At 40.6% G+C, this 26,812-nt stretch overlaps 2 long non-coding RNA genes across 2 annotated transcripts in view; one reads left to right on the forward strand and one right to left on the reverse strand.

Moving 5' to 3' along the window:
• The window catches only part of LOC123377431, an 82,231-nt gene extending 66,598 nt beyond the window's left edge, over positions 1-15,633 (reverse strand). Inside the window, exons 1-2 of the long non-coding RNA XR_006582208.1 lie at positions 15,519-15,633; positions 12,600-12,674 (exon numbers count right to left, since the gene is read on the reverse strand). This is a non-coding gene — a long non-coding RNA (uncharacterized LOC123377431). The remainder of the gene's footprint in view (positions 1-12,599; positions 12,675-15,518) is intronic.
• LOC123377433 lies at positions 1,435-23,561 on the forward strand. The gene is made up of 5 exons (XR_006582210.1): positions 1,435-1,575; positions 2,794-2,839; positions 3,574-3,649; positions 4,696-4,836; positions 23,511-23,561. It is a non-coding gene; the product is annotated as an uncharacterized LOC123377433 (long non-coding RNA).
• Positions 23,562-26,812: the final 3,251 nt, after the last annotated feature.

A 26,812-nucleotide genomic window follows, 5' to 3' on the forward strand; every position in this document is an offset into this window, starting at 1 on the left:
CTGTAGGACCCCTCCTGTTGATAAATATTTTCACTCTTTAGGCTCTGAGATCTTAGGAATTGTTCTAGAACCCATAATGAGGAGGGTGGGGGTAATTCGAGTATAGATCCCTTGTTGAATAGATCCAGTAGGAAACACTCCCTGCTGAGGGAAACTGTCCTGCTTCTTGGTTAAGATTTGGTTCTGTCAGAAATGCCTGTATAGATTTCCTCACAGAAGGAACAGAGTATTCCCCTTGTGTGTGAATAAATCCAGCTCAGATTTATTATTTTTTCTTCTTCACTAAATACCATTTCCAATGCAGTGAAAGTATCTTTACTACTACAATTTCTAACCCTGTTTTTGATGTTTTTGGGGATTTTCGCCTGGAAGATATGTCTCTGATTTTTCACTAGATGGTGCTTTAATATCTCTTTACTGAATGACAGTGCTTTTCGGAATTTTTTTTTTAAGATGGAAATTCAGTCACACTTAGAAAGTGAGCAGCTCCTACTTCTACAGCAGTAAGTCTCCATGGCCTCTGTTAATAATATTATTTTGCTTTACTGAAAATGGCAACAACCCAGAGCAACAACTGTTGCCCTAGCTGGGAGGAAGGGAAAATTCCCATATATGCCAATGAAAACTCATAAAAGAATTCTTGAACTCATGTACTTATTCTTGGAGTATAGCCAGAGCATGTGTTATGAAGCAGTTTGTGGCAATATACTGTCCTTGGTTTTTAAGTTTGCAGGATATCTGTGCTCCAGAATAACTTCCAGCCCCTATGGTTGAGAAGAGAATTGTCAACATTCCTACTCACAGGCATAGCACCTCCATGTATCAGGAGACAGCGCTGCACTGATCTGCATCTCTGGCACACCTGCTTTCTCTGCACCTATCAGCTTGCCGTTTTGTGAATGTGTTCTGTGACCTAGCCCTCCAGGCAGAACACTTCTCCAGACCCATCCCCTTCTGTGGTATCAAAAGTCTAATGTAATACATTCCAATCAACCATAAACAAAAAATATCCTTCTGCCCCTCCACAGGGCTACCTCAAGGTCATCAACTTTCCTCTGTCCTTCCCCAGCCCTTCCCTCCCGAGAGCCTGTCTTGCTCCTTGTAATTCTCTCCTTACAGAAGAGTTCTACCTTCTCTGGCCTCTTTCCCACTAGTGGGCTTCCCTCAACTTTACTTGTAAGGTTACGAGTTGGTCACAGATTCCATGATTTTATGTGTCCTCAGTGACTTCAGCCCCATGCCGCGGGGCTTGGGCTTCCATGATTTACTGTTTGTTGCCTGCGTCCTGTCTGTGACTTTTACTAAAAATACCCATGACAAAATCTTAGCCTTCCTTATAAGGCCCAGGTTTCTCATCATCTAGCTCATCAATCACTGCACAGTTGGGGAGTCTCTAACTGTTTTTTTTCCCCTTCTCTAGCAGGTGATGGGGAACCCCATCACAAGAACTTTCAAAATGTGAACAGAATATAAACTGATGACTGAGTCTGCAAACAGCTTGAAACAACAGCGATGAAAGAAATATGAACTCCTATTATTCATCTTGATGCGTGTTGATGCTGAGGCCTAATGATGGTACTCCAGACGTTAACATTCTCAGCAGTTTCAAAGCTGATCATTTTAGCAGACCCATGAGGGTAACAAATTTCCCCATTAAGTCTGGATGTTTTGGCGAGGCATATCAGGATAACTGGTCACTGTCGCGTTCTGCTGGGGGGAGAGGGGATGAGGGATTCAACTACTACCTCATATTTAAAGTCACACCTACAACTGCCCATAAATGGAGACAGAAAAAGTATCCCTTTCTCAAGTGCCGAAAACCAAAATGTATGTCCACACCTTCCTGTCCCCTCCCCAGCTGTCAAAACTGCCAACGTTTCCCCAATAGTTTCTATGCATTTTCAGGAGCATAATTCCATAGTGTTCTAGAAAGAGAAACAGGGACTGCAGAAGGGTGAATATATAGTTAGTGTTTCTATCAATGATAGATGAGAAATCTTCAGCTGCAGAGGGACTTCAGTGTGATGGAGGGAAAAATATACTAATTTTACCAAATCTACACCTCAGGTACCACACTGGAAGGTGTGGGGGTGGGGATGAGAATTTCCTAATGAACTTACATGGGTGGAAATGTGACCGCTGCTGTCTGGTGTGGGTGACTTTTGAGAGCCTGTTTACCCAATTAAAACTTCCTTCTGCTGAAGAAGTTCTTTCCCCCATACGCAGCACATCTAAACAGCTTGGGAAAGGCACCTTTATTTTAACACCTCAGAGAAATGATGATTATATTATGTGGTGGTGTTGACAGTGCTTAATTTGTGCCAAGGCTTGGTAGGTTATAGCCCCAGCACCTCATGGCTTGGCAGTTGATAGCCCTGGCACTCCTGGGCTTGCAGCACCAGTTATGAAAGTAAAAAAATTGCTTGAGCCCCGGCACCTCTTTCATTACAAATTGAGCACTGGGTGTTGAGCATATACAACAGAATCAATTGTACTTGACTGATTGTCACAGAAGACCTGTAAGAGAGTCTGTCCAGTGCCCAGTTCAATAGGACTCTGACCTACCTTTATTACAGTAATACAAATGATAAATAACAACAAAATAATTGGACGGTGCACAGGTCAAATATATTTCTTCAGGAAATCTGAGACGGCAAATAATATTTCCAGTCTATTTTGTTCTAAAATTAAGTTATAGACACTAGATAGTCCAGCAGCCAAAATTCAACCTGCCCTTCAGGCTGAATTCCAGACTTTCATGAGATGTGTTTTGTTTTTGTTTGTTTTAAACAGAAAGATCCTGCCTTCCTGCTGAATAGGTGAAATGTTAAGGCCTCAGGTAAATGCAGTGAATGTTCTGCTGTAGGAGAGGGTTGTATATTCTGCCTAAGACTGCATCTAAGATCTATCGTCCAAAATAATATCTGACATCCTTGAAAGAACCAGAGCATCTGAGATTTTGTAAGGTGTTCACCTTTGCTCCTTCTGTGTATGCCAGCATAGCTCAACTTGGGTGTCATTTTTCAGACTCGGCTTGCAAAATGCTTAATTGTGCTTGTTGAGCCAGAAATGATCAGCCTGCTTTGTGCAACTCTTCCCAGTGAAGGGCATTCTCAATTAAATGGCTTCCATTACCTGAGCTTCTTGGATGTACTGATTTACAGATTAATAATGTATTCGGGGAACTACCCAAACTGATGGATGAGCCTTTAAAATCCAGCCTCGGCCCTGATCTTCAGTCAAACAAGTTCTCCTCTGTGGCTTTTTCCCCCTCTTATTTTCTCGTCTTATATTGAAACCATTTATTTGGTCATAAAAGTTAAAGATGGTAGCACTTGCTCATTGATCAGCTGATTTATAACCAATAGACTGGCAGTTTCCAGTGTCTCCTAAACTGTTCTGGAAAAGTATAACTTTGCAGCTGGACTGAAGGAACAGAAAACGATGTCACTTGAGGAAAACAATTCAGTGTTGATAAAGGAGTGATTGTCTAATATGGAACATTGTTGTAAGGGGGGGAAAGGTTGATTGGAAGCCAATCATGTAATGATCTGACTGACCTCTTCCTTACAGTGTCATAGCTCGTTTGTCAAGGGCACCTGCAGGGTTGGAAGCTGCACCAGAAAGGAGAGAGAAAAGTTACCCCAAGGTAATTCAGAAACAAACAGATATCACAGTTTCAGGGACATCCTTTAAAGTGGCTACTTTGCATTTATAGAACCCATTTCCCAGGGGAAAAATATGTTAACAATATTGATTCAGGGTGGGAGTTTTCAAAAGCACTTCAGTGGTTATGTGCCTAACACCCAAAAGTCAATGGGGCTTAAGCACTTCTGAAAATCCCGCCCTCAGTCTCACAACCTTCCTATCAGGGACCCACAGCCAAAACCAGACACAGTTCATTGCCCCCAGCTGATTCAGCTAATGAACCTAACCTCCTGGTTGTGCCTGCTGGAGTCTTCAGCCTAAGGGCCCGCAGCAAGCCTGAGTCCCTGGCTACTCAATAGCATTCTGTACCTCCAGCTATAGTTCTGATCCTGTTCCTGTTTCCTCCTTGCTCCCAGTTCTTGTTCCCGGCTCCTGCCCCCGCCCTGGCTGATTCTCTGGTTTTGAGTCTTAGCTCTGGCTTGCTCCCTGGACTTGGTATTTGTTTTCAGACTCGTGGCTTCTGCTTTCCAGCTCTGGACTCTGACTCTTTCCCTTAGTAACTCCAATCCCAATTTGGGTTTGGGCCAGTAGGCCTGGTCACCCCTGTTCCAACCAGTAGGCCACCTTCCTATCTTGAGCATTAGGCAAGACCACCCACAGCCTGGTCCTTAACACGCCCCAACAATGAGATGGGTAGGGATTGTGAGATCTATTTTACTGATGGGGAAACTGAGGCACAGAAGTCAAATGATTTGCCCATGGTCACACACAAAGTCAGTGGCATAGAGAGAATGGAGCCCAGTGGTTCTCACTTAGTTCCCTGATCTAATCCTTGCACATCACTCCCTCGCACAAGAAAATATTTTTTCTTTTAAACAAATCTTCCATTATCTCCCAGTAGCATCACTAATATCCTCAGAGCTACCATTGTATTTTACATCTGTTGCCTGCCTTTCTGAACCAGTGATAATGCCCCAAAAGATTTTGTCAATTACAGCATGGCAATTATTCAAAGCATTTAGGATGTGTCAAATTTGTTGCAAACAGCCCATGAAAATAAACAGAACTGAAGGGATCTAAATCAAAGATCTGGACTTGAAAGGATAGAATTGCTTCCAGTCATCTACCTGGAAGGAGGGATATTTGATAACCAGGTGGCAGAGCAAAGGAAACGCTAAGGATGGATGAGTGAGTAACACAGCCTTTGTGGTACAGCTAATTACCTTACATGCTAATTCATTCTTGGGAGCTGGTTATAGCTGGTAACTGTTTCCAAGCTATTCTGTTGTGTTCTGCTGGGCAGCTGCAGTGGCTATGAGAAATAGGCTTGGTGGGGTGGGATTAGGTTTCACCAGCTGTTTTTATCCCCCTGAGGTTGGCCTGCTGAACCCTTCTCCTTTTTTGAGATTTTTTTTTTTCTGGAATGGAGATTCCTCCAAGAGCCCCAAGCAAACTGACAACAGGGCCTGTCGCCCAGAGGGAAGGATGATGCAGGACTGCACTGGTGCAAGAACAAATCAGAGCACTAACTGAGTCTGCGTTACAATTACCTGCCTGCTCTCCCCACCTTGATCTTGGAGGAAGTAAGGGTTGCATTGGTAAAGGTATTTAGGTACCTAAAGATGGATAGAGGCACCTAGCGGGATTTTCAAAAGTACCTAAACTTCATCTTTAGACACCTAAATTTCTGGCCCCACGGTACTTCGCCCTCTTTCATGGAGCCGCCTACTTCCCCTTGTGCACCCAGCCAGCTACTGTGGCTGGAAAGTCAGGTGGGCAGAGCCAGGGCTCCTCCCTTCCCCCCTCCCACTTACTTGTATCAGTCAAGTAGCCTCTGCTTTCCCCACCGCAGAGTCACAATAGGAGCACATCCGATCAGAGGAATAAGGCAGGGCCTTACTGCCTTGGGCAGCCAGGAAAGGGCTGTGACAGTCTCTTACTTGAGGAAGGAGAGAATATTCCATGCAAGTGAAGAGGACATAACTATAGTAAGAGGGACAAATACAAACAAAGCCACATGATTCCTCTTTCTCCCAGCCCCTCTGTGCAAGGGCACAGTTTGAAAAATATCAATCTGCCATATAAGATGAGTGTTGTCAATGGTCATCAGCAGGTCCGGATGCTTACGTTGTCACATCATCTCAAGATATCGCCATCTTGATGGGCAGTTGCAATGGGGTGCTATTTATGGGTGACAAAAGTGACCTTGAGACTTGTGACCATACCAAACATGGTGGTTTACTTGCAAAATCTGGCCTGAGGGCAACCCTTAATTTATAGGATCTGGACCCTCTACCAGAATAGTGGTTATTGCTAAATGTACAATCTAACTGGAGAAAATGCATATAATAGAAAAATAAATTTTAAAAACTTCCCATTTTTGTACAAAAAGCCACGTTTTAAAGGTCTTATGTGCATACAGATAAAGGAAAACAATAGTACCTGTACATTTGGTTATGATGGCCCTGGGTAGATTTCAACAACATCAAACTGCATTCTGCTGGCTAATTATCATTGCTGTTAAACGTCTATCTTAGTGCAAAATACAGCTTAGGAGCTTTAGGGCTCAGACGAATCAAGAAGCAAGATTAACCACTGACGCAGGTCATCTTTTCCATAACTCAGTTGATACAAAGCTGATACTCGTTGCTTTTTACTACATAGTAGTTTATATTGGAAAAAATAAAAGGATGCTATTCTCCGATCTGAAATATTGGAGTAATTACATTTTTATTACATGGGGATCAGTCACAAGTCTCACCGTATACCCATTCCAGTACCAAAAAACTAGCTGTATAGAGGACAGAGAATTAGATTAAATCCACTGATATATCTTCTAGGTTATACCTTTTATAAAAAGTGCTACATGGTTCCACCTTAAGTGCTCAACACATTTAAGTAACATTGAAAACTTTATGTATTCGTATTGCAGTAGCACGTACACCAGACAATTGTGCTAAGCAGTGTACAAATATATAACATACAGTCCCTGCCCCGAAGATCTTACACGCTAACAATTAGCCAAAAGGTGGCTCTAACAAACAGATGGGGAGCAGTGGCAGTGCAAGCTTCTCAATGCTGCCCTAACCAATGCGCCTCAACTGTGCAGTGGAGCCTCCCAGCCATGAGGTATCTTGATACTCTTCATTCGCGCTTGTATCTCTTTGATGGGAGTGCCAGTTGTAACAAGAACGTGGGACTGAATCTAGATCTGACGCTGCAAAACTTTGTTCAACTGAATATTCCCATGGAACGGAATGGGACTACTTACTGGCCTACAACCTCAGCTGGATTCATACCCTTGACCTGGAGATGAAAAGGTCTGGATCCCGTTCCCAGTTCTCTGAGCTGTCGAGTCTTCCAGCCCTTCATTGTTATGAGACTGTGCTCCACACTAATAGATCACAGAAATGAAGAATGAACTTGCAATATGTCAAGCATTTCTAATTTCTTTGCCTTCTGCTTTTCTGATTCAAAAGACTATTACAATCTGCTTCAGAAGTTGTTGTTGCATCCATACTAGAGACCCAGTGAGTCACACAAAAAGCAGCTATACTATTTGTATAGGTTCTTCATATTATGAAAAATATTGTCTTACGAGCTCCCAAACTTTTTTTTATTCAGTTTTTTTGTATGTCATTAGTAATTGATCTTTATAAGCTGATTCTCTTCTCATTTCTACTGGTATAAATCCAGAGTAGCTCCATCAAAACCAACGGAGCAGATCCTCAGCTGGTGTAAATCAGTGGAGCTCTGTTTTTTGGTGTTTTATTTTGTCTTTTGGTTTGAGGTATGCTAGTTTACAATAGCTGAGGGTCTGGCCCGACAGCATTATACCAGTGCAATACCATTGTGAGAGGAGAGTCAAGCCCTTGAATACAGTCAGCGGTGACACTCTTCCTCTTTTTTTTTTTTTTTTTTTAAAGCTATCAAATATTCTGAGGTTGCACATAGTTGCAAGGCCTGCTTAGCACAAGTATACTTGGAGAGTATTGCAGGAAGGATATAAAAGGATGAAGACATCCTTAAGATTAGGGAGTAATTCACACTCTTCTTGAATTACTCAAACAGGTATTTTAATACCTTCTTTGTCTAGTTTAAATAACATTAAGGTTGTGACCCTAACTGACAAAAGCAAGGAAGTTCAGAGTTTCCATTGTCCTTAACTTCCCCTGAGTTGGAAAGATGCCTCCATGACACAGCAGTATAATCTAAGGACACAGTAGCAACCTTAGGTCTCTATTTCTTTTTGCGTATGACTGTATAGATCTCTGGTGTTTGTATAAAATAATAGACTTGGTTTTGCTTGTGAATTATAACCCATAAACAGATGTTTGAAAGGGACTCTGATGCAGAGGGCCAGATTCTGATGTCAGTTTCATTACACAGTGAAACTACACTGGATTTATACAGATGTAACTGAGACTAGAATTGGGCCTGATACCACATTCCTTGTACACCAAAACCTCTCATTGATTATTTTTGTGGGACTTTTGGGTGTGCAAGGAATACATGATTAGGCCCCAAATCTAATTAACTTTCCAATTACTTGATCTAGAGTTATTTTTAGTTAATCCTGATCTACCCTGCATTGTCATTCTCTTTAGAGTGCTTTGATAAAGTAATTCAATCCAATGTGCAATTACACAGCATAATCCATAAAGCAGTAATGTGTGTAATAACACATGCACCGCCGATCAGATAGTTGACCGGCTAGCAACCATCTTCTTAAGCCATGGTTGCTAAACTTGCCATATGCAACTTTGGATAATGTTACATTGTGTTGCATGACTTGGGAATAAAAACAAACAAACAAACAAACTCCCCAATATGATAATAAATCTTAATGTTATATGCAGTGTTGTTATAGCGGTGTTAGTCCAAGGATACTAGAGAGACAGGTGGGTGAAGTAATATCTTTTACTGGACCAACAAAGAATAAAGAAGTTGGTCCAATAAAAGATATTACTTCACCCATCTTGTCTTTATTAGATTTATTGCTTCTAGCTACTTTCAGTGTATGTTGTTTGAAGTGCAGAAGAACGAGAAAGAACGGTGCATATTCAGAAATAGTACCGCAGCAAACAGATCTGATCCCTGCCTGCCATATCTTCTTACTTTCCTGAAAAATGTAAGATGGCAAATGTCAGGCTGCAGAGCCAACACAGCTGTTGGAGCACCCTGGATTCTGTTGTACCTTCTGAATCATTCATTGAATTGCCAACAAAGGACTTTCAATAGAAGTTATGTGCCTAACCTGCTTAGTTGCTTCTGTAAACCCAACTAGGCATCTTTAAGTGTCTAAATACTTTTGTACAGCTGGATCTTGATCCTGCATCTGCTGAAGTCAGTGGTAAAGTGAAAAAATATTAGTAAGACAGAACACCACTCAACTTTCAGATCCCCAGGCTGAGTTCCTATCTATATTAAACATACAAACACAAAAAGAAAATTATTAAGTTTGTGAAGTCAAGCCCTCAAAAGTTAGGAAATGGCAGAATTCAGGTTGCCTGTGTAACCTTCATTTGGTACCTTGTGTATATAGATTATGATTTGATCTGTAAGTACATGATCACAGGACCCCGGCCTCATTCAGTGCACAGGAACAAAAAGGTCACCAGAAATTTTTAACAAAGGAAAAACAATGTATTTTTCTTAGCTTTTTCTTGGAAACAGCTGAACTGTTTCGGCTGAAATTTTCCAAAAATTTCAGCATGAAGCAGACACCTGGCACATCTCAAACTGTTAAAATCTGGCACAGTTATAAGCAACTGTAAACAGGGTCTTATAATGGGAAGCGTCAGGCAACCTTAAGTGATAGAGCTACCATCTCTGTCTCTAATAGGTGCTTATGAAGCCTGCCTCAAACTATATATAGTCTGAACACTGAGTTTACAGGTCTGGTGATTAGAATAAATGGCTTTTGCTTTTAAAATGGGCTCTTTTTTATCTGGAGATCATTGTAAGAAAATAAGGGTCAAAGGTACATAGGCTAAAATTTTAAAATTAAGCACACAGGTCCCAATTCAGAAAAGCATTTAATCACGTGTTTAAAGTCAAAGTCAGTGGTATTTAACCATGTGCTGAAAGTCATTCTCTTTACTGACTCAGGGCCTTGAATCCCTATCTAGCCATCTAAATTAATAATAATTAAGACCAACCTCTTATATAAAACTTTTCATCAGTGGATCTCAAAGAGCTTTATAGAGGTGGTCAATATCATATCCCTATTTTATAGATATGGAAATTGAAGCAGAGTGGTGAGTAGCCTGAGATTCTACACATGCTTATGTTAACATCAACCCTAGATCCTAGTGATAGAACCCGTTCTAGAAAACTAAGCTACAGTGATGTGAAGTGGCTGAAACCTCAGTCACTGGGAGCTGCAATAAGCCAGCACAGGCCGAAAAAGGAGGCGAGCACTGGCTGAAAAGGAATTGTAGCCAAAGCACTGAGTGTCTGCTGATTCAGTGCTCTGACATATCTCTCATCATCAGTGCTCTTAAAAGAAAATGGTTGATTCTGTATCCTTTTAATTGACTCATTATTTTAACTGATTAGCCACTTTAAAAGCTGCCCACTTGCCCAGAGAGGTCTGAGCACTTTGATTTTATTTTTATTCGGAATGATTTGTCATCTTGTTGTTCACATAAATAACGAATGCTTTTAAAATCTTCAATTTATTTTTCTCAGCACTCAAATTACGCTGCAGATTCATGCAAATTCAGACAAACTTGAACATTTTTTTCTAAGCCAGTTATTAAACAGTAAATAAAATAAACTCCAGTCCACTCCCATTATAATACCAGTCTAATGAGCCAAGTGCTTTGAGTGATATAAATAAATGATGTAAGAGAGACTTTAATGGAGTTCAGTGCAGTAAGAAAGTGTTCCTCTCAGCCTCACAGCAGACTGAGCGTAACAGAACAGAGAGCCATGTAACTTTCTGGGCTTGATTCTGCTCTGCCATCCACAGATTTTACGCCAGTATAACTCCATGGGCTTCAGTGGAATTACTCCTGATTTACACTGGAATGGGAGGAGAACCAGGCCCTGTGCTTTTTTGTTACAGGATGTGATCCTTCAACACTGTGATGTTAAATTATTACATGTGTGTGCTGGTTTGTAAATGAAAGAATTATTGACATTAGAATTATCTCTATTCACAGGTGGCTGAGTTCTGGCAGGGGTTCACACAGGTGTAGGCCCAAAAGGGTTAAAAAGATATAAGATGGAGGAAAACAGCTGTGCACTTAATAATCATTGTCCTGCTAACTTGGGTGTGGGGGTGAAACACAGCTGCATGTGAGGTTGCAGTGTAAGAACAAGGAAGGTGGCAAGATCAGAGTTTCTCAAGTAGGAAGAATCCGCGTAAAGTTCTGTGGTTGGGATATGACTAAACTACCCTGTCTTGAAATAGTAGCAAGTGTGTATTGGTACATGCACTCATCTGTTTCACAGACCTGGTAATTGGACTTTGGAGCCATACAGCAAGGGTAGGTATTTGGACATAGACAAATATTTGGCCTAACAAAGTGACTTTAGGTGCATTTATGACTGAAATCTTTGGGGGATTATCATTTATGATGGGTATTGAGGTAGCACTAAGAGACTGCAGAACTGATGTGCTAGACACTGTACAAACATGAAACAGACACGGAGCTAGTCTGGTGAAAAGAAATCCAGATGCACCTCCTTGGGCCAGACATGGCTACTGCATTCTGGGGCAGGGAGGGATTCCACCAGGAGAGAGCAGAGAATGTTGCCAAATACTCCAGAATAATAAGCTGGGAAAAACCAGATGGCTGAGGCAATACCTTTTATTGAACCAACTTCTGTTGGTGAAAGAGACAAGCCCTCTGGGACTCAAAAACTTCTCTCTTTCACCAACACAAGTTGGTCCAGTAAAAGATATTGCCTCACCCATGTTGTGTGTCTCAGATCGTGGGACCACCGTGGCTACACCACCACTGCAAACAAGCTGGGGAAGACAGTCTTAAGTTCTGTGAGGATCTCCACTGGAGCCTGTTGCTAGAGGCTGCATTGAAGATGAGCTCCTCTAGCATGTTCCCGGGCTGTTCAACTTGTACTCCTTCCCCAGCCTATACTGCCCACTTCTGGTGACACGACTGGCTGCCTGTAGCTAAACTAAGAGGTCATGGTCACTTTCCCCCACTGTAATCTGTCTTCCTGGTGAGCTTTTCGCTAGTGAGAGTCTGTATCTGGGTCTACACTGAACTTATCCCCTCATTCGCTTGTGTCATCAGTGCTACAGTTTTAGTATAATTATAAGCTCACTCCTGTAGAAGTGCCCTCATTTATCACCTTCACTGGGCCTCTGAGCCATGCACAGTTCCTGGAATAGCTCCATCCTCGTTATTATAAATGCTGTACAGAGTACAGCTGCTTTGTGGAGGTTTTTGAGGAACTATATACCCAAAAGCCTGTAAAACTGGGACTGGTAAATTGTGTTCAGACACTAGCAACAATGACTTGGCAGAATTATAGAATTCTCTTGTGAGCATAATGGCTGGAAATAACAAGTCAGGTTATATATTTGGGGCACTGCAATGTGAACGATCATGCCCCCAGTTTTGGACCATTCATGACACATTGAGGACAGAAATTCACCATTTGACTATGGGGTCTTCTGGCTCCCACAGCACAGACAGCCAGGGGCCCAAGCAGGATGGGCAGCTCCCACCAGCTTCTGATTCGCCGGCTCCTGGCAAGAGGCAACAGTTTTCAAGCTGCACACCCCAAAGTTTGAAAACGTCTGTGCTAAATGGAAGGCAGAAATCTGGGGGAGCACATAACCCTACATGCCCCCCACGCATCGTCTCTGTTCTAAATTAACTGTCTGAGTAGTTAATTTTGTTCCCCTCCAATGTGTGTTACTTTGCACTTAGCAAATCAAATTTCCTCTGCTGTTGTGTGGATCATTTACCTACCTGGGTTAGGTCCCTCTGAAGGAACAGACAAACAGGCCAAACTGCAGGACAAACAGTTGTCACTTGTGGTTGGAGCTGGTCAAAAAATGGAAAATATCTTTGAAAAACTTTGACAATTTTGAAGTCATTTTTATGCCACAGGTTTCAAAAAGAACCATCATCATGTATTCAAAAAAATTTGTGAACTTTTTATCAACGTTTTTCAGTTTCAAAAAAAAAATGGGAAGGGGTCTTTTTCTTTTGCCGTCTTCTCCCCCCATTTTACCCTTTAACAAAAGGAAAAGAAGGAAATAAAGGATGAAAATGGGAAAAACCATAAACTAAAAGAATGTTGTTGTTTGTTTACCAGTTTAATAATAAAAAAATTCAATTTTTTTAAATGTTAATGAAGCCCATTTTGAAAAACTCTGACCAGCTCTACTTGTAGTACTGTAGTCTTTGCACTTTACCACTAACCACAGTCTTGTTGAACTATTCAGTCTGCTGCTGATTATATATCCTTGCTGGATTTAATACCACCCCTACAGCAGGTGCAAAATCTGCAGAAGAACTTGAACAATTAGCAGTAACATGATTCTTGGGGGAAATGGCAAGTGACTATATAATTTACTCAGTAGTGTATTTGTACTTATAATTACTGCTCAAGCAAAATACACACAGCAAGTTGCATGACAGCACGGTGTAAAATGGGTGCATAAACTGAGCATAAATACATCAGTGGAAATACTTTGTAGGACGACAAATGAAGTGCAAAATGCTATTGTTTGTTTATCATGTGTTGCATTGTTAAGCATTCAGTAATCTGTGTTTCAAAACGTAGCCCGAGGTATCTGTCATCCCTGTTGATAATTCAGTTGTGCCAACATTGGGAAGCTGAGAAAGTAACCATGATTGCAATTACCTGATTATTTTTTTTTCTAATACAGCATTGTTTCTTTATACTAGTGTTAAAACCCAGAGCCATGTTGGACTGGCCCTTGAATAAGCATGGTGAGGGAGCACACGTGCAGCCTTCCCACACCTCTTGTATAGCCTTCACAAGTGCAGATCACAATAGTTGTCCCCACAAACCTCTTTCTTCCCCTTCCACTTCCCAAACACATTGCCCCAGAAGGGAAAGGGAGAAGTGAGGAGAAGACAGAACCATTGGCCCTGCCTCCTTCCACAGTAGTTTATGGAATGGAGCTAGCACACTAGAGAGAACAATCTGCATCATCCTCATTAAAAAGTAGAGTATTCTCTACTTCCAGACACAGAATACTTCAGGAGCCAGAGTCTCTCCTGGTGCACTGTCAGGAGAGGTGAACATGTACACCACCCTCTGTTTAGGGTTGTATGAAAATCACACAATCTAGTCCTGGGATCAGCAACCTTCAGCACGCGGCCCACCAGGAAAGCCCCTGGCAGGCCTGGACGGGTTGTTTACCTGCCGCGTCTGCAGGTTTGGCCGATCGCAGCTCCCACTGGCCATGATTCACTGTTCCAGCCAATGGGGGCTGCGGGAAGTGGAGCCAGCCGAGGGATGTGCTGGCCGCGGCTTCTCGCAGCCCCCATTGGCCTGGAATGGCGAACCGCGATCGGCCGATCCTGCAGACGCAGCAGGTAAACAAACTGGCCCGGCCCGCCTGGGTGCTTACCTTGGTGGGCCACGTGCCAAAGGTTGCCAATCCCTGATCTAGTCTGTAACATATGCATCATGTGATCCGGTCATGACATGTGATGAAACTATGCTTTGATGGAAACTATCATATTACATTACCATTCTGAAGTATCGGTGATTACACCCAGAAAACAATTGTGGTGCCTTTACAGACTTTTCAATGACTTGATCATCTATTTATTTATTTATTGCCACACACTCTTCCTTTAAACCGGCTCCTTTTCAAGAAATACAACAAATTAGGAAATTAAAGCTGTGAGAATAAGCCAAGGTCTGGAAAACCCGCTTTACCGTGAAAGATTTAGAAAGCTCAATCTATTTAGCTGATTAAAGAGAACGCTAAGAAGTGACTGGATCATGGTCTATAAGCAGGCTTAGAAGGGTGAGATTTTTATCAGTAAACATCAATTTCACCATATACACACAAACCAATGAAAAAAATTTCCATCGATAACTGAAATTTAGGCAAAGTAAGAAAAATGCTGCTTGTGAACTTTGATTTTAAGGATATTTGCTTTGCATATTTTGACATGGAATGTTGACGGTTTGTCTTAATGATTATAAAGCTTTAACTTTTTGAATCTCAGCCTCTACTGTCATTAACTATTGTCTGGTGCCCTGCCCCCCATAATTTCCCATAACTGTGAAAATTTAAATTTATAAAAATTAAAAATGCTTAAACCCATCGTTTTTCAAAACTGTGAAAATTTAAGTTGATTAAAAATTGAAAAAATGCTTAAAAATTTATTTTTAATCCGTCAAAATTATAAAATAACAATTCAATTAGGCTTGGCATAGTTAAGTACCTGTATGGGGAGAAGACCTCTCTAGGTTAAAAAAAACAAGGGACTATAAGGCCAAATGACTGGAAGCTGAAGTTAGATAAGGTGCACATTTTAAACAGGGCAATTGGAACAACTTACCAAGGGATGGGGTAAATTCTCTATCACTTGAAGACTTTAAATCAAAATGTGTGTCTCTTAAATATGTTCTAGCTCAAACAGAGGATATGGGCTTGATATAGGTATTACTGAGTAAAATTCTTTGGCATGTGATATCATCTAATGTGACCTCCTATATCATCATGACGTTGCAATCTATGAGTCCATAATATTATATATAGCTACTAAAACAACTGTTTGAAAAAATAACATAGTAACTCAATAATACATCTTTAAAAGAATATTAAAAGGTGAACTGCAAAGCTAAAATAAAAGTAGAGTTAAGATGAGAAATAAGGGCCAAATTTCTTTACTCACCAGGCTGTTGAGAAGCTCAACACAAAATAAATTAAGAACTATCTTCCACCCCCCATTCTGTGAAAGTCTCTGGCACTTCCTGACTTGTTAGAGACACCTAAGCATGCCATCTTTCTATGGCATCTCTGACACTGCTTGGCCAGTGGGCCTAATGGTATCAGTGATGTCACAATACGGATTTAAAATTCAAGCAAAGACATAAACAAGCAGCAATATAAGGTAAAAATAACTTGAGGCCAGATCATATCCCTCATAGAAATACTCATGTGAGGGGCAGGAAACCCCATGAGGTTCCCCAACAGTTTCCTTTGAATTCTTCTACTGGGGCCAAGGGGGATTTTGTCTTCTGCATAGAACAAACCCATGGTCCAGCCTGCTCACAAACCTTGTGGATCATCCACCTGGAAACCCTGAGCCTTCACATATGCTCTGATCCCCTGCAGTTCTGTACCCACAACTTGGCACTGGAGCTTCACTGGAGCTATGCAGACAAGAACTTCCCAGCTGGCATCTCCCACTGGAAACCTCTCATTAAGGAGACTTCCCAGAACAGACGGGGGTTCCTTCTGCCTGCATTACCTTTCTGCTGGAATTTGTGCTGAATGTCAGGTTGAAGGTGCATATCCCCCACTGGCCCTGATCTCAGCCTGCACACTCTTTCCCAGCTCCTCACCATCCACATCTCCCTGAACCCACATAGAACTCTCCATGGGACCCAGCAAAAGAGGTCACAGACGCTGAGCCCCCCACATACCCCATCAGCACGTGGTGGTTGCTCCCTCTCTCTGTATGATCTGGCCTTCATTAATATTGAAACAATTTTTAGAAGAACAACGAGGAGCTCGGTGACACCTTAAAGACTAACAGATTTATTTGGGCATAAGCTTTCATGGTTAAAAAAAAAAACCCCACTTCTTCAGATGCATGGAGTGAAAATTACAGATAGAGGCATAAATATACTGGCACATGAAGAGAAGGGAGTTGCCTAACAAGTGGAGAATCGGTGCTGACCAGGCCAATTCAGTCAGGGTGGATGTGGTCTACTCCCAATAATTGATAAGGAGGTGTCAATACCAAGAGAGGGAAAATTGCTTTTGTAGTGAGTCTCTATTCAAGTCCAAATTAATGGTGTTAAGTCTGCAAATGAATTGTAGCTCTGCAGTTTCTCTTTGAAGTCTGTTTCTGAAGTTTTTTTGTTGAAGGATGGCTACTTTTAAATCTGTTATTGAATGTCCAGGGAGATTGAAGTGTTCTCCTACAGGGTTTGTTACAGGGATTCGTTAATGCGTTAGTGTTTCTGTGGTGTGGTGTGTCGTTGCTGGTGAGTATTTGCTTCAGGTTGGGGGGCTGTCTGTAAGCGAGGACTGGCCTGCCTCCCAAGGTCTGTGAGAGTGAGAGATTGTTTTCCAGGATAGGTTGTAGATTGTTTATGATGTGCCAGAGAGGTTTTAGCTAGGGGCTGTATGTGATGGCCAGTGGTTCCTTGTTGGGCCTGTCCTGTAGTAGTGACTTCTGGGTACCTGTCTCGCTCTGTCAGTCTGTTTCCTCACTTCCCTGGGTGGGTATTGTAGTTTTAAGAATGCTTGATAAAGATCTTGTAGGTGTTTGTCTCTGTCTGAGGGATTGGAGCAAATGCAGTAGTATCTTAAGGCTTGGCTGTAAACAATGGATCGTGTCATGTGTCCTGGATGGAAGCTGGAGGCATGTAGGTAAATATAATAGTCAGTAGGTTTCCAGTATAGGGTGGTGTTTATGTGACCATCACTTATTTGCACTGTAGTGTCCAGGAAGTGGATCTCTTGTGTGGACTGGTCCAGGCTGAGGTTTATGGTGGGGTGGAAATTGTTGAACTCTAGGTGGAATTCTTCAAGGGCCTCCTTTCCATGGGTCCATATGATGAAGATGTCATCAATGTAGCACAAGTAGAGGAGGGGCGCTAGGGGATGAGAGCTGAGGAAGCATGGTTCTAAGTCAGCCATAAAAATGTTGGCATACTGTGGGGCCATGCAGGTACTCCTAGCAGTGCCGCTGACTTAAAGGTATAAGTTGTCCCCAAATCTGAAATAGTTGTGGGTGAGGACAAAGTCACAAAGCTCAGCCACCAGATGTGCCATGGCGTCATGAGCCATGTGCCATGGCTGTCATGTTCCTGACAGCTTGTAGTCCATCCTCATATGGAATATTGGTATAAAGAGCTTGTACATCCATGGTGGCCAGGATGGTGTTTTCAGGAAGATCACCAATGCACTGTAGTTTCCTCAGGAAGTCGGTGGTATCTCAAAGATAGCTAGGAGTGCTGGTTGTGTAGGGTCTGAGGAGAGAGTCCAGATAATCCTGCTGTGAGAGTACCAATGCCTGAGATGATGGGGCATCCAGGATTTCCAGATTTATGAATTTTGGGTAGCAGATAGAATATCCCTGGTCGGGGCTCTAGGGGTGTGTCTGTGTAGATTTGTTCCCATGCTATAGCAGGGAGTTTCTTGAGCAGATGATGTACTTTCTTTTGGTACTCCTCAGTGGGATCGGAGGATAGTGGCCTGTAGAATGCGGTGTTGGAGAGTTACCCGGCAGCCTCCTGTTCATAATCTGACTACAGCACCTCCTTTGTCAGCCCCTTTAATTATAATGTCAGAGTTGTTTCTGAGGCTGTGTTGTGTTCTGTACGGCTGAGGTTATGGGGCATGTGATGCTGTTTGTTCACAATTTCAGCCTGTGCATGTCTGCAGAAGCACTCTATGAAGAAGTCCAGTCTGTCATTTTGATCATCATGAGGAGTCCATGCAGAATCTGTAATTTTCACTCCATGCATCTAAAGAAGTGGGGTTTTTTACCCATGAAAGCTTATGCCCAAATAAATCTGTTAGTCTTTAAGGTGCCACCGGACTCCTTGTTGTTTTTGTGGATACAGACTAACACAGCTACCCCTCTAATTTTTAGAAGCTAATCTAGTAACACAGGTCTGGTTATCTGTTTGTTGTCGTTGGGCTTTTAAATATGGTAATGTTATTCTTAACCTGCCAGAAGAACGTACAGTCTATCCGTGTACTAATTTGTAACATGTCCAAAGCTATGTATTCTTGCAGAAGCTTTCTCAAGTGTAGAATTACATGCCTGACATTTAATGATAGATCTACTAATACAGTACATGCAATAAGGAACTGCAGAATACATTAAAATCAATTACCTTCGTCTGAAAAATGGGATATGACATCTACCCACGTTATTTGTGGTTGGACTAATGCTGATATAACTTTAATTATGTGTGTTAGTGGTTATTTTATTTCTCTAATTTAGTTGCTAATTTTGATTGATTTTGGTTCTGTTGAAAGTCTAGGGACTTTTAAAGTGTATAGAATGCTCTTCTTTTCTTTTTCGTTTGTGTTTTTTATTATAAGATTTAAAGCTTAGTATCATGTCATAGTGTTTGGCTGCAAACTGTCCCAAAGTTTGTGGGTGTTCAGAATCATGCTTTTTGATTTGGCCCTTTATATAGGAGCCAGATGCAAAATTTAGACCTGTATCTGAACTTATCCTGATACATCTGAAACAGCAGATGGTGTCTGGATTCAAGCCTATATCTAATAAAATCAATACAGTTAGGTAAATAAAAAATACATGCCTGAAACCTACTATAAGTTATGGAAGTCAAAGACCCTGATTCTGATCTCATTTACGCCAGTTTTGCATTTATGGAACTCCATTGACGTTCATGGAGATACTCCTGATTTACATTGGAATGAAAAGAATTGGACCAAATAACTTTATTAAAAAGTCCATCAAAAATCATATAAAACATGCATAATCTATTTCTCTCTCTATGGACTTCAGCCATGTTTACTTACTATTGCAAACCACTTCTATTTAATTTGTGTCTTTAGTACTCCCTTGGCATCTGTAAGTACCTCTGCTATCAATTCCAACTGATGCAGCTGTATCCATATCATGAAAAATTAATTAATCTGTTGCAGAATTATATCTTGATTGTTTCTGATTTAAGTAGCTCAACAAAGTATTCTAAAAGTAAAGATGTTAAAGTAAATCTGTTTTTTAAAGACATTGGCATGTGGCTAAAAACCAGAACAAGGAACTGTTCTGTATACGTTACAACAACAGGTTTTAATTACAATCTGGATGTCCACAGTTCTGGACTGAGATACCTGCATTTATTTAACCACTAGTAATAGAATCTCTAGATCACTTGTTCAAATCTGGACTCAGCTCATAATCAAAAGTGTTGCTATCTGAAGACAAGCGGCTTGTGGTATGTGAAATGAATTTTGGTGTGGTCCTCGGTGGACTGGTGTCCATATTTGATCACTACAATTAGCAATGATTGACATATTTTTCTACACCGTCCTAAAAAAGAGCAAGAATGGAATGGGTATGAAGAGCTGGACTACCCTCTTTAGCCCTAGAGGTATAGTCCTTCCAGTTCAGAGTTAGTCCTATAGTGCCACAGTATAAGCAAGTCTCAACTTCCGCTGCCTATAATGTGCTTTACTTGCTTTGTGGTTATAGAAGGCTTCACTCCCCAGTGCTGCCAACCCAGCACCATTCATCTACCCTACAGTTTACTCAAGAATATTCCCGTGATGGAAGAAACCAGCAGAACTGTTTCCCAGGTGTAGGACATCACCTTAAAGGCCACTGGCAATTCAAATAATTCTGACAATTTGACATCTCGACTGGAACATGATGCTGTGAATTAATCTACCTTGACAATCTGTTGGTGAATATTTAAATAGGTTGGTAGTCAACACTAGAACTGTGGAACATAATATACATTGACAGCAGGAGACAGCAGGTAAACCTAATAGCCAAGTTAAAGTGTAAATTGCATTCTTATTATCTTAATCTCAGTATAAAAATTCATTCCTCACACGAAATGAAATAATAATAACAATAAATGCTTTCCCCATATATAGTGCTTTTCAGCCAACAACTTTCAACAGGAAAAGAAGGAGCACATCTATTTGTTAATCTGCAGATTAAAGCCTGGATTCATTACTCAGGCAAACCATCCATTCACTTAAACAGCAGTTTTGCTTGAATAAGGATTTTGTGATATGGTCGTGAACCTTCAACCCTTATTCACATGAATAGTCCCAGACAACTAGTCAATACTCAGTTATTCACATGAATAAAGGTTTCAGGACCGTACCCATAGTTTGTAGGTATTATTGTAACTGTGTTGTAATTTCAAATAGTAAAAAAAATCAGGTAGCAGGACACAAGATATCAACCTCTAGTTTACTTATTATAATCCAGCTCGTGCCAGTAATGTCTAAAAGTTTTTGGCATAAAATGGCTGTTATGTGAACGTGCTAAAGTTTCCAATTTATAGGTGTCTATATCACAAAAGTGATAGTCACAATTATATCTTGTACCTTTATTGGTCTCTGCAGAGAAGCTAATAGCTGAATGGGAGTAGACACTAAACAACCTATTCACCAATAGGGATGGTCCCTAATAAAGCAAGTTGAAAATAGTGCATTTTATTCTGACAAAAAATGGGGAGGGGGAGTTTCTAATGAAAATTTTTGTTTTATTTGAAAATTGTTGGAGTTTCAATAGAAAAAACAAAATCTCCATGCCATTTTTTTGAAACCTGACCCCAAATTTTTGTTTCTTCTGTAAGTTTCCATGGAAAAGATTTACTAATTTCTCATCAGCTCCAGGCTCTACAAAATCTAATAGTGTTCTACCAAAATGCCCCTATGAGGGAGCCTGCACTGTCATTCTCTGTGCTAGGCTTCTGTTCTGGGAAAGAGAAGAATCTGAACTCCAGGGCCCTCAATCTGATACTAACTCTGCTAAAAATAATAAAGAAAATAAAGTTAGAAAAAGAAGGAAAGATTGTAAATACTATTACCTTAGTTCATAGCTCAGCTACTGTATGTGACTCAATCTAAACTCATATACAAACTAGGTCATCCCAGGTATCTTTCTGGCAATATTCAAAAAGACTAACTCAACTGGCACCACACAAATGAAGCGGAAAGTACATCATTAAAAATGTACAAGATAGAGACTGCATTTTGACTATATCAGTTTCAGGTTTTTCATATGGCACCTGTCCAAAATCCAAGCAAAGGGTAACAGAGCTCGTCAACAATTGCATCATCCATATTATTCGTTGGGACTGGTGCATCCCTTTCCCAAACTAAAATCCCATGTACCTCAGAAAGCATTGAGCTTACTTTTGAAGGTTACTTATTCCAGTATATTGATAACTCTGTGGTTTTTAAGAACATAAACAAAGTACAAGAAAACAGAAAAGCCTTAAAAACCAAGAAACTAACAAGGTGTATGAATCACACTGTTCTCTCCTTCTGTCAGCTGCTGTTCCCCTTTCAATATCTTTAGGGCCTTCATTTTACGTTTTTATTTTATTTAATTTTCCCTGGAAATTTATCATTGTTTATTACCACAACAACAAAAACTGGTGAAAATCAGTGCAATAAAGTATTCATAATTTTTCTGGGTAAATATTGGGGTTTGTTTTGGTGGACGGAAAGACTAGGGGGAAAAGCATTCAGTAGATTAGTGCTTTGAAATACATTCATCAATGTGGTTTGCTGCAGAACTCAAAACTCAATGCCATCTCTGAGTTTAAGAAAACAATACATCTCTAATCCCCACGTAAAACTTTCCATTTGAATAAACAGTTTACTGTTGTAGACTTAGAGCTATTAGCCTATAAATATTTACATTTAATAATTGGGCCACACCATTTGAAGCACATACATTCAACTTCATCCTTTTTCTCCTGTTTTTGTTTTTTAAAACTTTCCAAAACTTCCTTGTGTTCTGAAACTTCTTCTGATACAGATTTTCGTTTTCTTCCCATTTTAGTGTGTCAAATCTTTAAACTGTTATCTGCTAACCAGGGCCGCCCAGAGGGAGGGGGCAAGTGGGGCAATTTGCCCCAAGCCCCGGGCCCTGCAGGGACCCCGACAAGAATATAGTATTCTATAGTATTGCAACTTTTTTTAATGGAAGGGGCCCCCAAAATTGCTTTGCCCCAGGCCGCCTGAATCCTCTGGGCAGCCCTGCTGCTAACAGCTTGAAATGTGTCCGTGGTGGATGTGAGATTCATCAGTATGTTCAGATGCACATGCACTTCAGAGCTTATATGTGTGCCTGTTTGTTTATTGTGTACATCTTCTAGACTAATACATAGCCTTCCTTCAACAGGCAGCTTGCATATAGACACAGACTAATGTATGATCATAATACATATATCTCATGCAATGTATTGCATTTTCCTAATAAAACAAGTTTTTTATATATATAGTTGAATGATACAAATGTAGGGTGAAAATCAGAAAAAACTGAATAATACTTTTTGTAAAACCTGGGAAAATTTCAGTAAAAATCATTTTAAACTGAAAATGAAGGGGCTTAAATATCGTTCAGCTGTAAATTGTAAATATAGGCCTCAATTGCATATCTGTATTTATGTCAGCACTGAAGCACATGCTTACATCTACCCCTTTTTTAGGACAGCAGTCCTGCTGAAGTCAGTGGAACATAAGCATATGTTTAAGTGCTATCCTTTGAATAGGTATGTTTTCCTGAACTGGTGCCTTCATTTTTAAGTTCTTTGTGGCAGGAACCTTGTCTCTACTGGGTGCTAGGTGTTTTACAAACTGAGTATAAAATCCAAAACCAAAATACTCGAGAACTATTTATTCAGAAGGTTTCATTATTAAATACAATTGCTTAATTGACTTATGTCTTCATAATCCCTTGATATATGCAATTGTGTCACTGTTTAATCCCTCAGCCTGTATTTTGTGTCTCTGCTTGTTCAATTAGCATAAGACAAGATAATACTATATATCATGCTTCAAGGGGCTATTTATGCAAGGTGACATAGCTACTAGAGATGGGTGAATACCACAAAAAAAGTCCATAAATATTTTTTAAAAATAAATTTGTGTTGACTGTGTTTGGTCCCTTTTGTGTTCCCTTTCCAACATATTCTAGCAAACAAACTGATGGGCAGAAAACAGCAAAGTTTTAAACAAGTGCTGGAGAATATTCACAGGACTCATACGTTTGATAATTCGTAAACGTGAGTATTCACAGCAGAAAACTGTCTGTAGGAGTTATGTTTATGCAGCTAGGGAACAGAAGAACCATGTGTCTAAAGTAACCAATACAGCTCATATTCTGATTACTTGCAGTAAACTGCTTGGCCAAAATTTACAGCCCAAGAATTATTCACCAGTGGCCCAACACCAACTCCCATTGAGGCTAATAAGAATCATCCCACTGCCCTCAATGGGAAGTGAACAAACCTCACAAGTATTTTGGCAAATATGCTCAAATAACTACCATATGCAAAAATCATATGCTGTTTATGCATAATCTGCAAACAGAAAGAAGATAAATTAACTGAATAAATTATTTAGTGTGAGCCATTTATTCAACTCTGCTCATTAGTTCCTATCTTATGCTTCTTCAAACCCTTTGCTAATCAGTCATCGTAAAATACTTCATTTTATCGTTAAAAAAGAGACTCTCTCACACAAATATGATCCAAACGTAGAAAAGTTGCTATAAGAAAGTAAAACTACTTCTTATATATATATTTGAGTAATAGGAGACATCTACAAAGCAGGTAAATTCCAAAACACTCAGTGGTGATACCTGGAAAGTTATTCACTAGTCTCTTGTCAATTTGGAATTCAGCATGTAGTGACTAATCCTGCACAGTGCTGAGCCCCTCCTGGCCATTGCTCAGTAAATCAGTAAAATCAACTCCCACTGTGTCAGTGGGACAAATCTTAAGGTCCTTACTTAATCAAACTCCTGTTGATACCAATGGGAGTTTGAAGTCAACTGGAATTTGACTGAGTCAAAACTGTGTAAGGACCTCTGGGTTTCTGCCAATGGGCATTTCAGCTGCTGGGGCTTAACATCTCATTGGATCAGTTCCTAATATAGCAATAGCTTCAGTAGAATACCATTGCCCTGTTTAAGCTGCCAGTACACTAGGGAAGCAGGACAGAAAGCTCCTCCCGATTGAAAACAGGATCGCTCATTTAATTAAGCCCAGTATCAGTTGAACACTCATGCTTTCAGACAAAGGTGATCAGTTAGGATAAGAAAATTAAAATATCCAGGGAAATCAAATATGGGAGAGCTGTAGCTTTAGTACTGCAGCAGGACTAGATGGAGAAAGTGAGACGGCAGAAAAGGGATTAGGATTAGGATTGCTTATGTATTTACATAATGTTTGGCCTAAATTTGATTACAGTACTCAATAAAATCAGTATTCGCCATGTACAGCAAAAGAAATTAATCTGCATCAGGATCATGCCATGCAGTTGCATAACTAATTCAGCAGCAATTGTAAAATGTTTTAATTAGGTAATGTGTGTGCTGCACTTGGAAGATATAAAGCATTGCATACAAGCTACATAATAGCAGTAATGTTTGTTTTGTATTTCTGCAATGGCAATAATAATAATTTTTCATACAGCACCATTCCTGTAAAGATCCCACTCTGCATTAAAGTTTAATTAAACCTTACATGTCTGCATGGGCAATACAGAATTAAACTCAGTTTATCGATGGGTACACCAAGGCACACATACCTGAAGGCCCAGAACAGTGGCCTTTAATTTTGGGAATTCAATTTTAGATACCAAGGGTTTGACTTTAATAGGTGCTGTGCACCTGCCATTCCTGTTGACTTCACTTGACACTATTAATGTTCAGCATCTCTTAAAAACAGCTTCTATGGCTCTAAAGTTTGGCATCCCAAATTAGAGACAATTAAAAAAAATCTGGGCTAATGACTTTTCCAAGCCACTTGGATAATCAAGAATAGGAATAGGATCAGGAGTACCCTGCTTATTAGATAATACAGCCTCTCTCGGAAACTGACCCTTTATATACAGAAACACTTGAGCTAAAAGTCACCCATTAATTATGGTCATCTGTGCTAAAGGCCAGTAAGATCACATTCTCCACAATTACACTAATTATGCTGACACCAAGAATATGAGCCAGAAAAATAGCCCATTTACTGGGTGTTATTAAAAGGTTTCAGTAGCTCAGAAAATAATTATATATAAAGAAAGGTCGCATGTGGTGTCTGTGGAAGGGTGCAGAATGTCTGATAGTTGTCTATACACAGGCAACTTCAGAAGAGACTTTGTATGCATGTGCAACAGCATCTCTGAGAAAACATGGTGACACAAAATGTACTGATGGGGGAGACTTCTATGACCTCCAACTGAACCTAATAGTGGGAGGTAAAAAATGTCATGTGCAAATGTCTGGAGTACACATTGCTAAATTGCTTACAAATTAAAACTAGATCTCTTACATCTTTTCACACTGCTTAATCTGAAACCTGTCTTCATAGCAAACTCTCTGGCAAAGACCTTTTGACAGTGGCTGCTCTATGTCCGTTTTAGTGGAGGCACTGAAATTTGGCTTTTTATCTTATCTTTTCCTTCATTGCTCTGCTCTGGCTGGCCAGTTATTCGGTTAAGTCGTGATGCTCTGGAGCCTCCTCCTGGGCTGCACATGGTGCATATGCACATCATGTGTGCCGATTCTGAGAAGCTGGTACAGGGCAACAGCCACTGTATACCAATTAAATCTTTTGCACCCTCTAAAAAGGGAACAAAATATGACATGAGCTTCCCTCTCCCCATGGCTTGTCTTCCTTTCTTTCTTCCTTCCTCTTCTACAACTCTCGCCTTTTTTCTCCTGTCACAGTATCAGAGGGGTAGCCGTGTTCGTCCAAAGAGAAACTGCTGAGCTTCAGTTCATTTGCAGATTTGACACCATCAGCTCAGGATTAAACAAAGACTGTGAATGGCTAGCCAACTACAAAACCAGTTTCTCCTCCCTTGGTGTTCACACCTCAACTGCTATAAAAGGGCCTCATCCTCCCTGATTGAACTAACCTCCTTATCTCTAAACTGATTCTTGCCTGCATATTTATACCTGCCTCTGGAAATTTCCACCACATGCATCTGACGAAGTGCGCATTCACCCACAAAAGCTTATGCTCCAATACTTCTGTTAGTCTATAAGGTGCCACAGGACTCTTTGTCGCTTTCTCCTGTCACAGATATTTTTCGCCTGCTCTCATCTAACCCGTCCATTGTCCCAGTTACCCCATCCTATCTCCTGATCTACCTTGTGCCCACTCTCATCCCCTCCCTTGCTCTTCTCCTTGACCTCTCATTCTCTTCTGACTCTTTCCAGTCACAATACAAGCACGCTTATGTTTTTCTGATCTTAAAAAACCCACTGTGACCCAG

The sequence above is a fragment of the Mauremys mutica genome, chromosome 9 (assembly GCF_020497125.1).
Source record: "Mauremys mutica isolate MM-2020 ecotype Southern chromosome 9, ASM2049712v1, whole genome shotgun sequence".
NCBI lineage: Eukaryota > Metazoa > Chordata > Testudines > Geoemydidae > Mauremys > Mauremys mutica.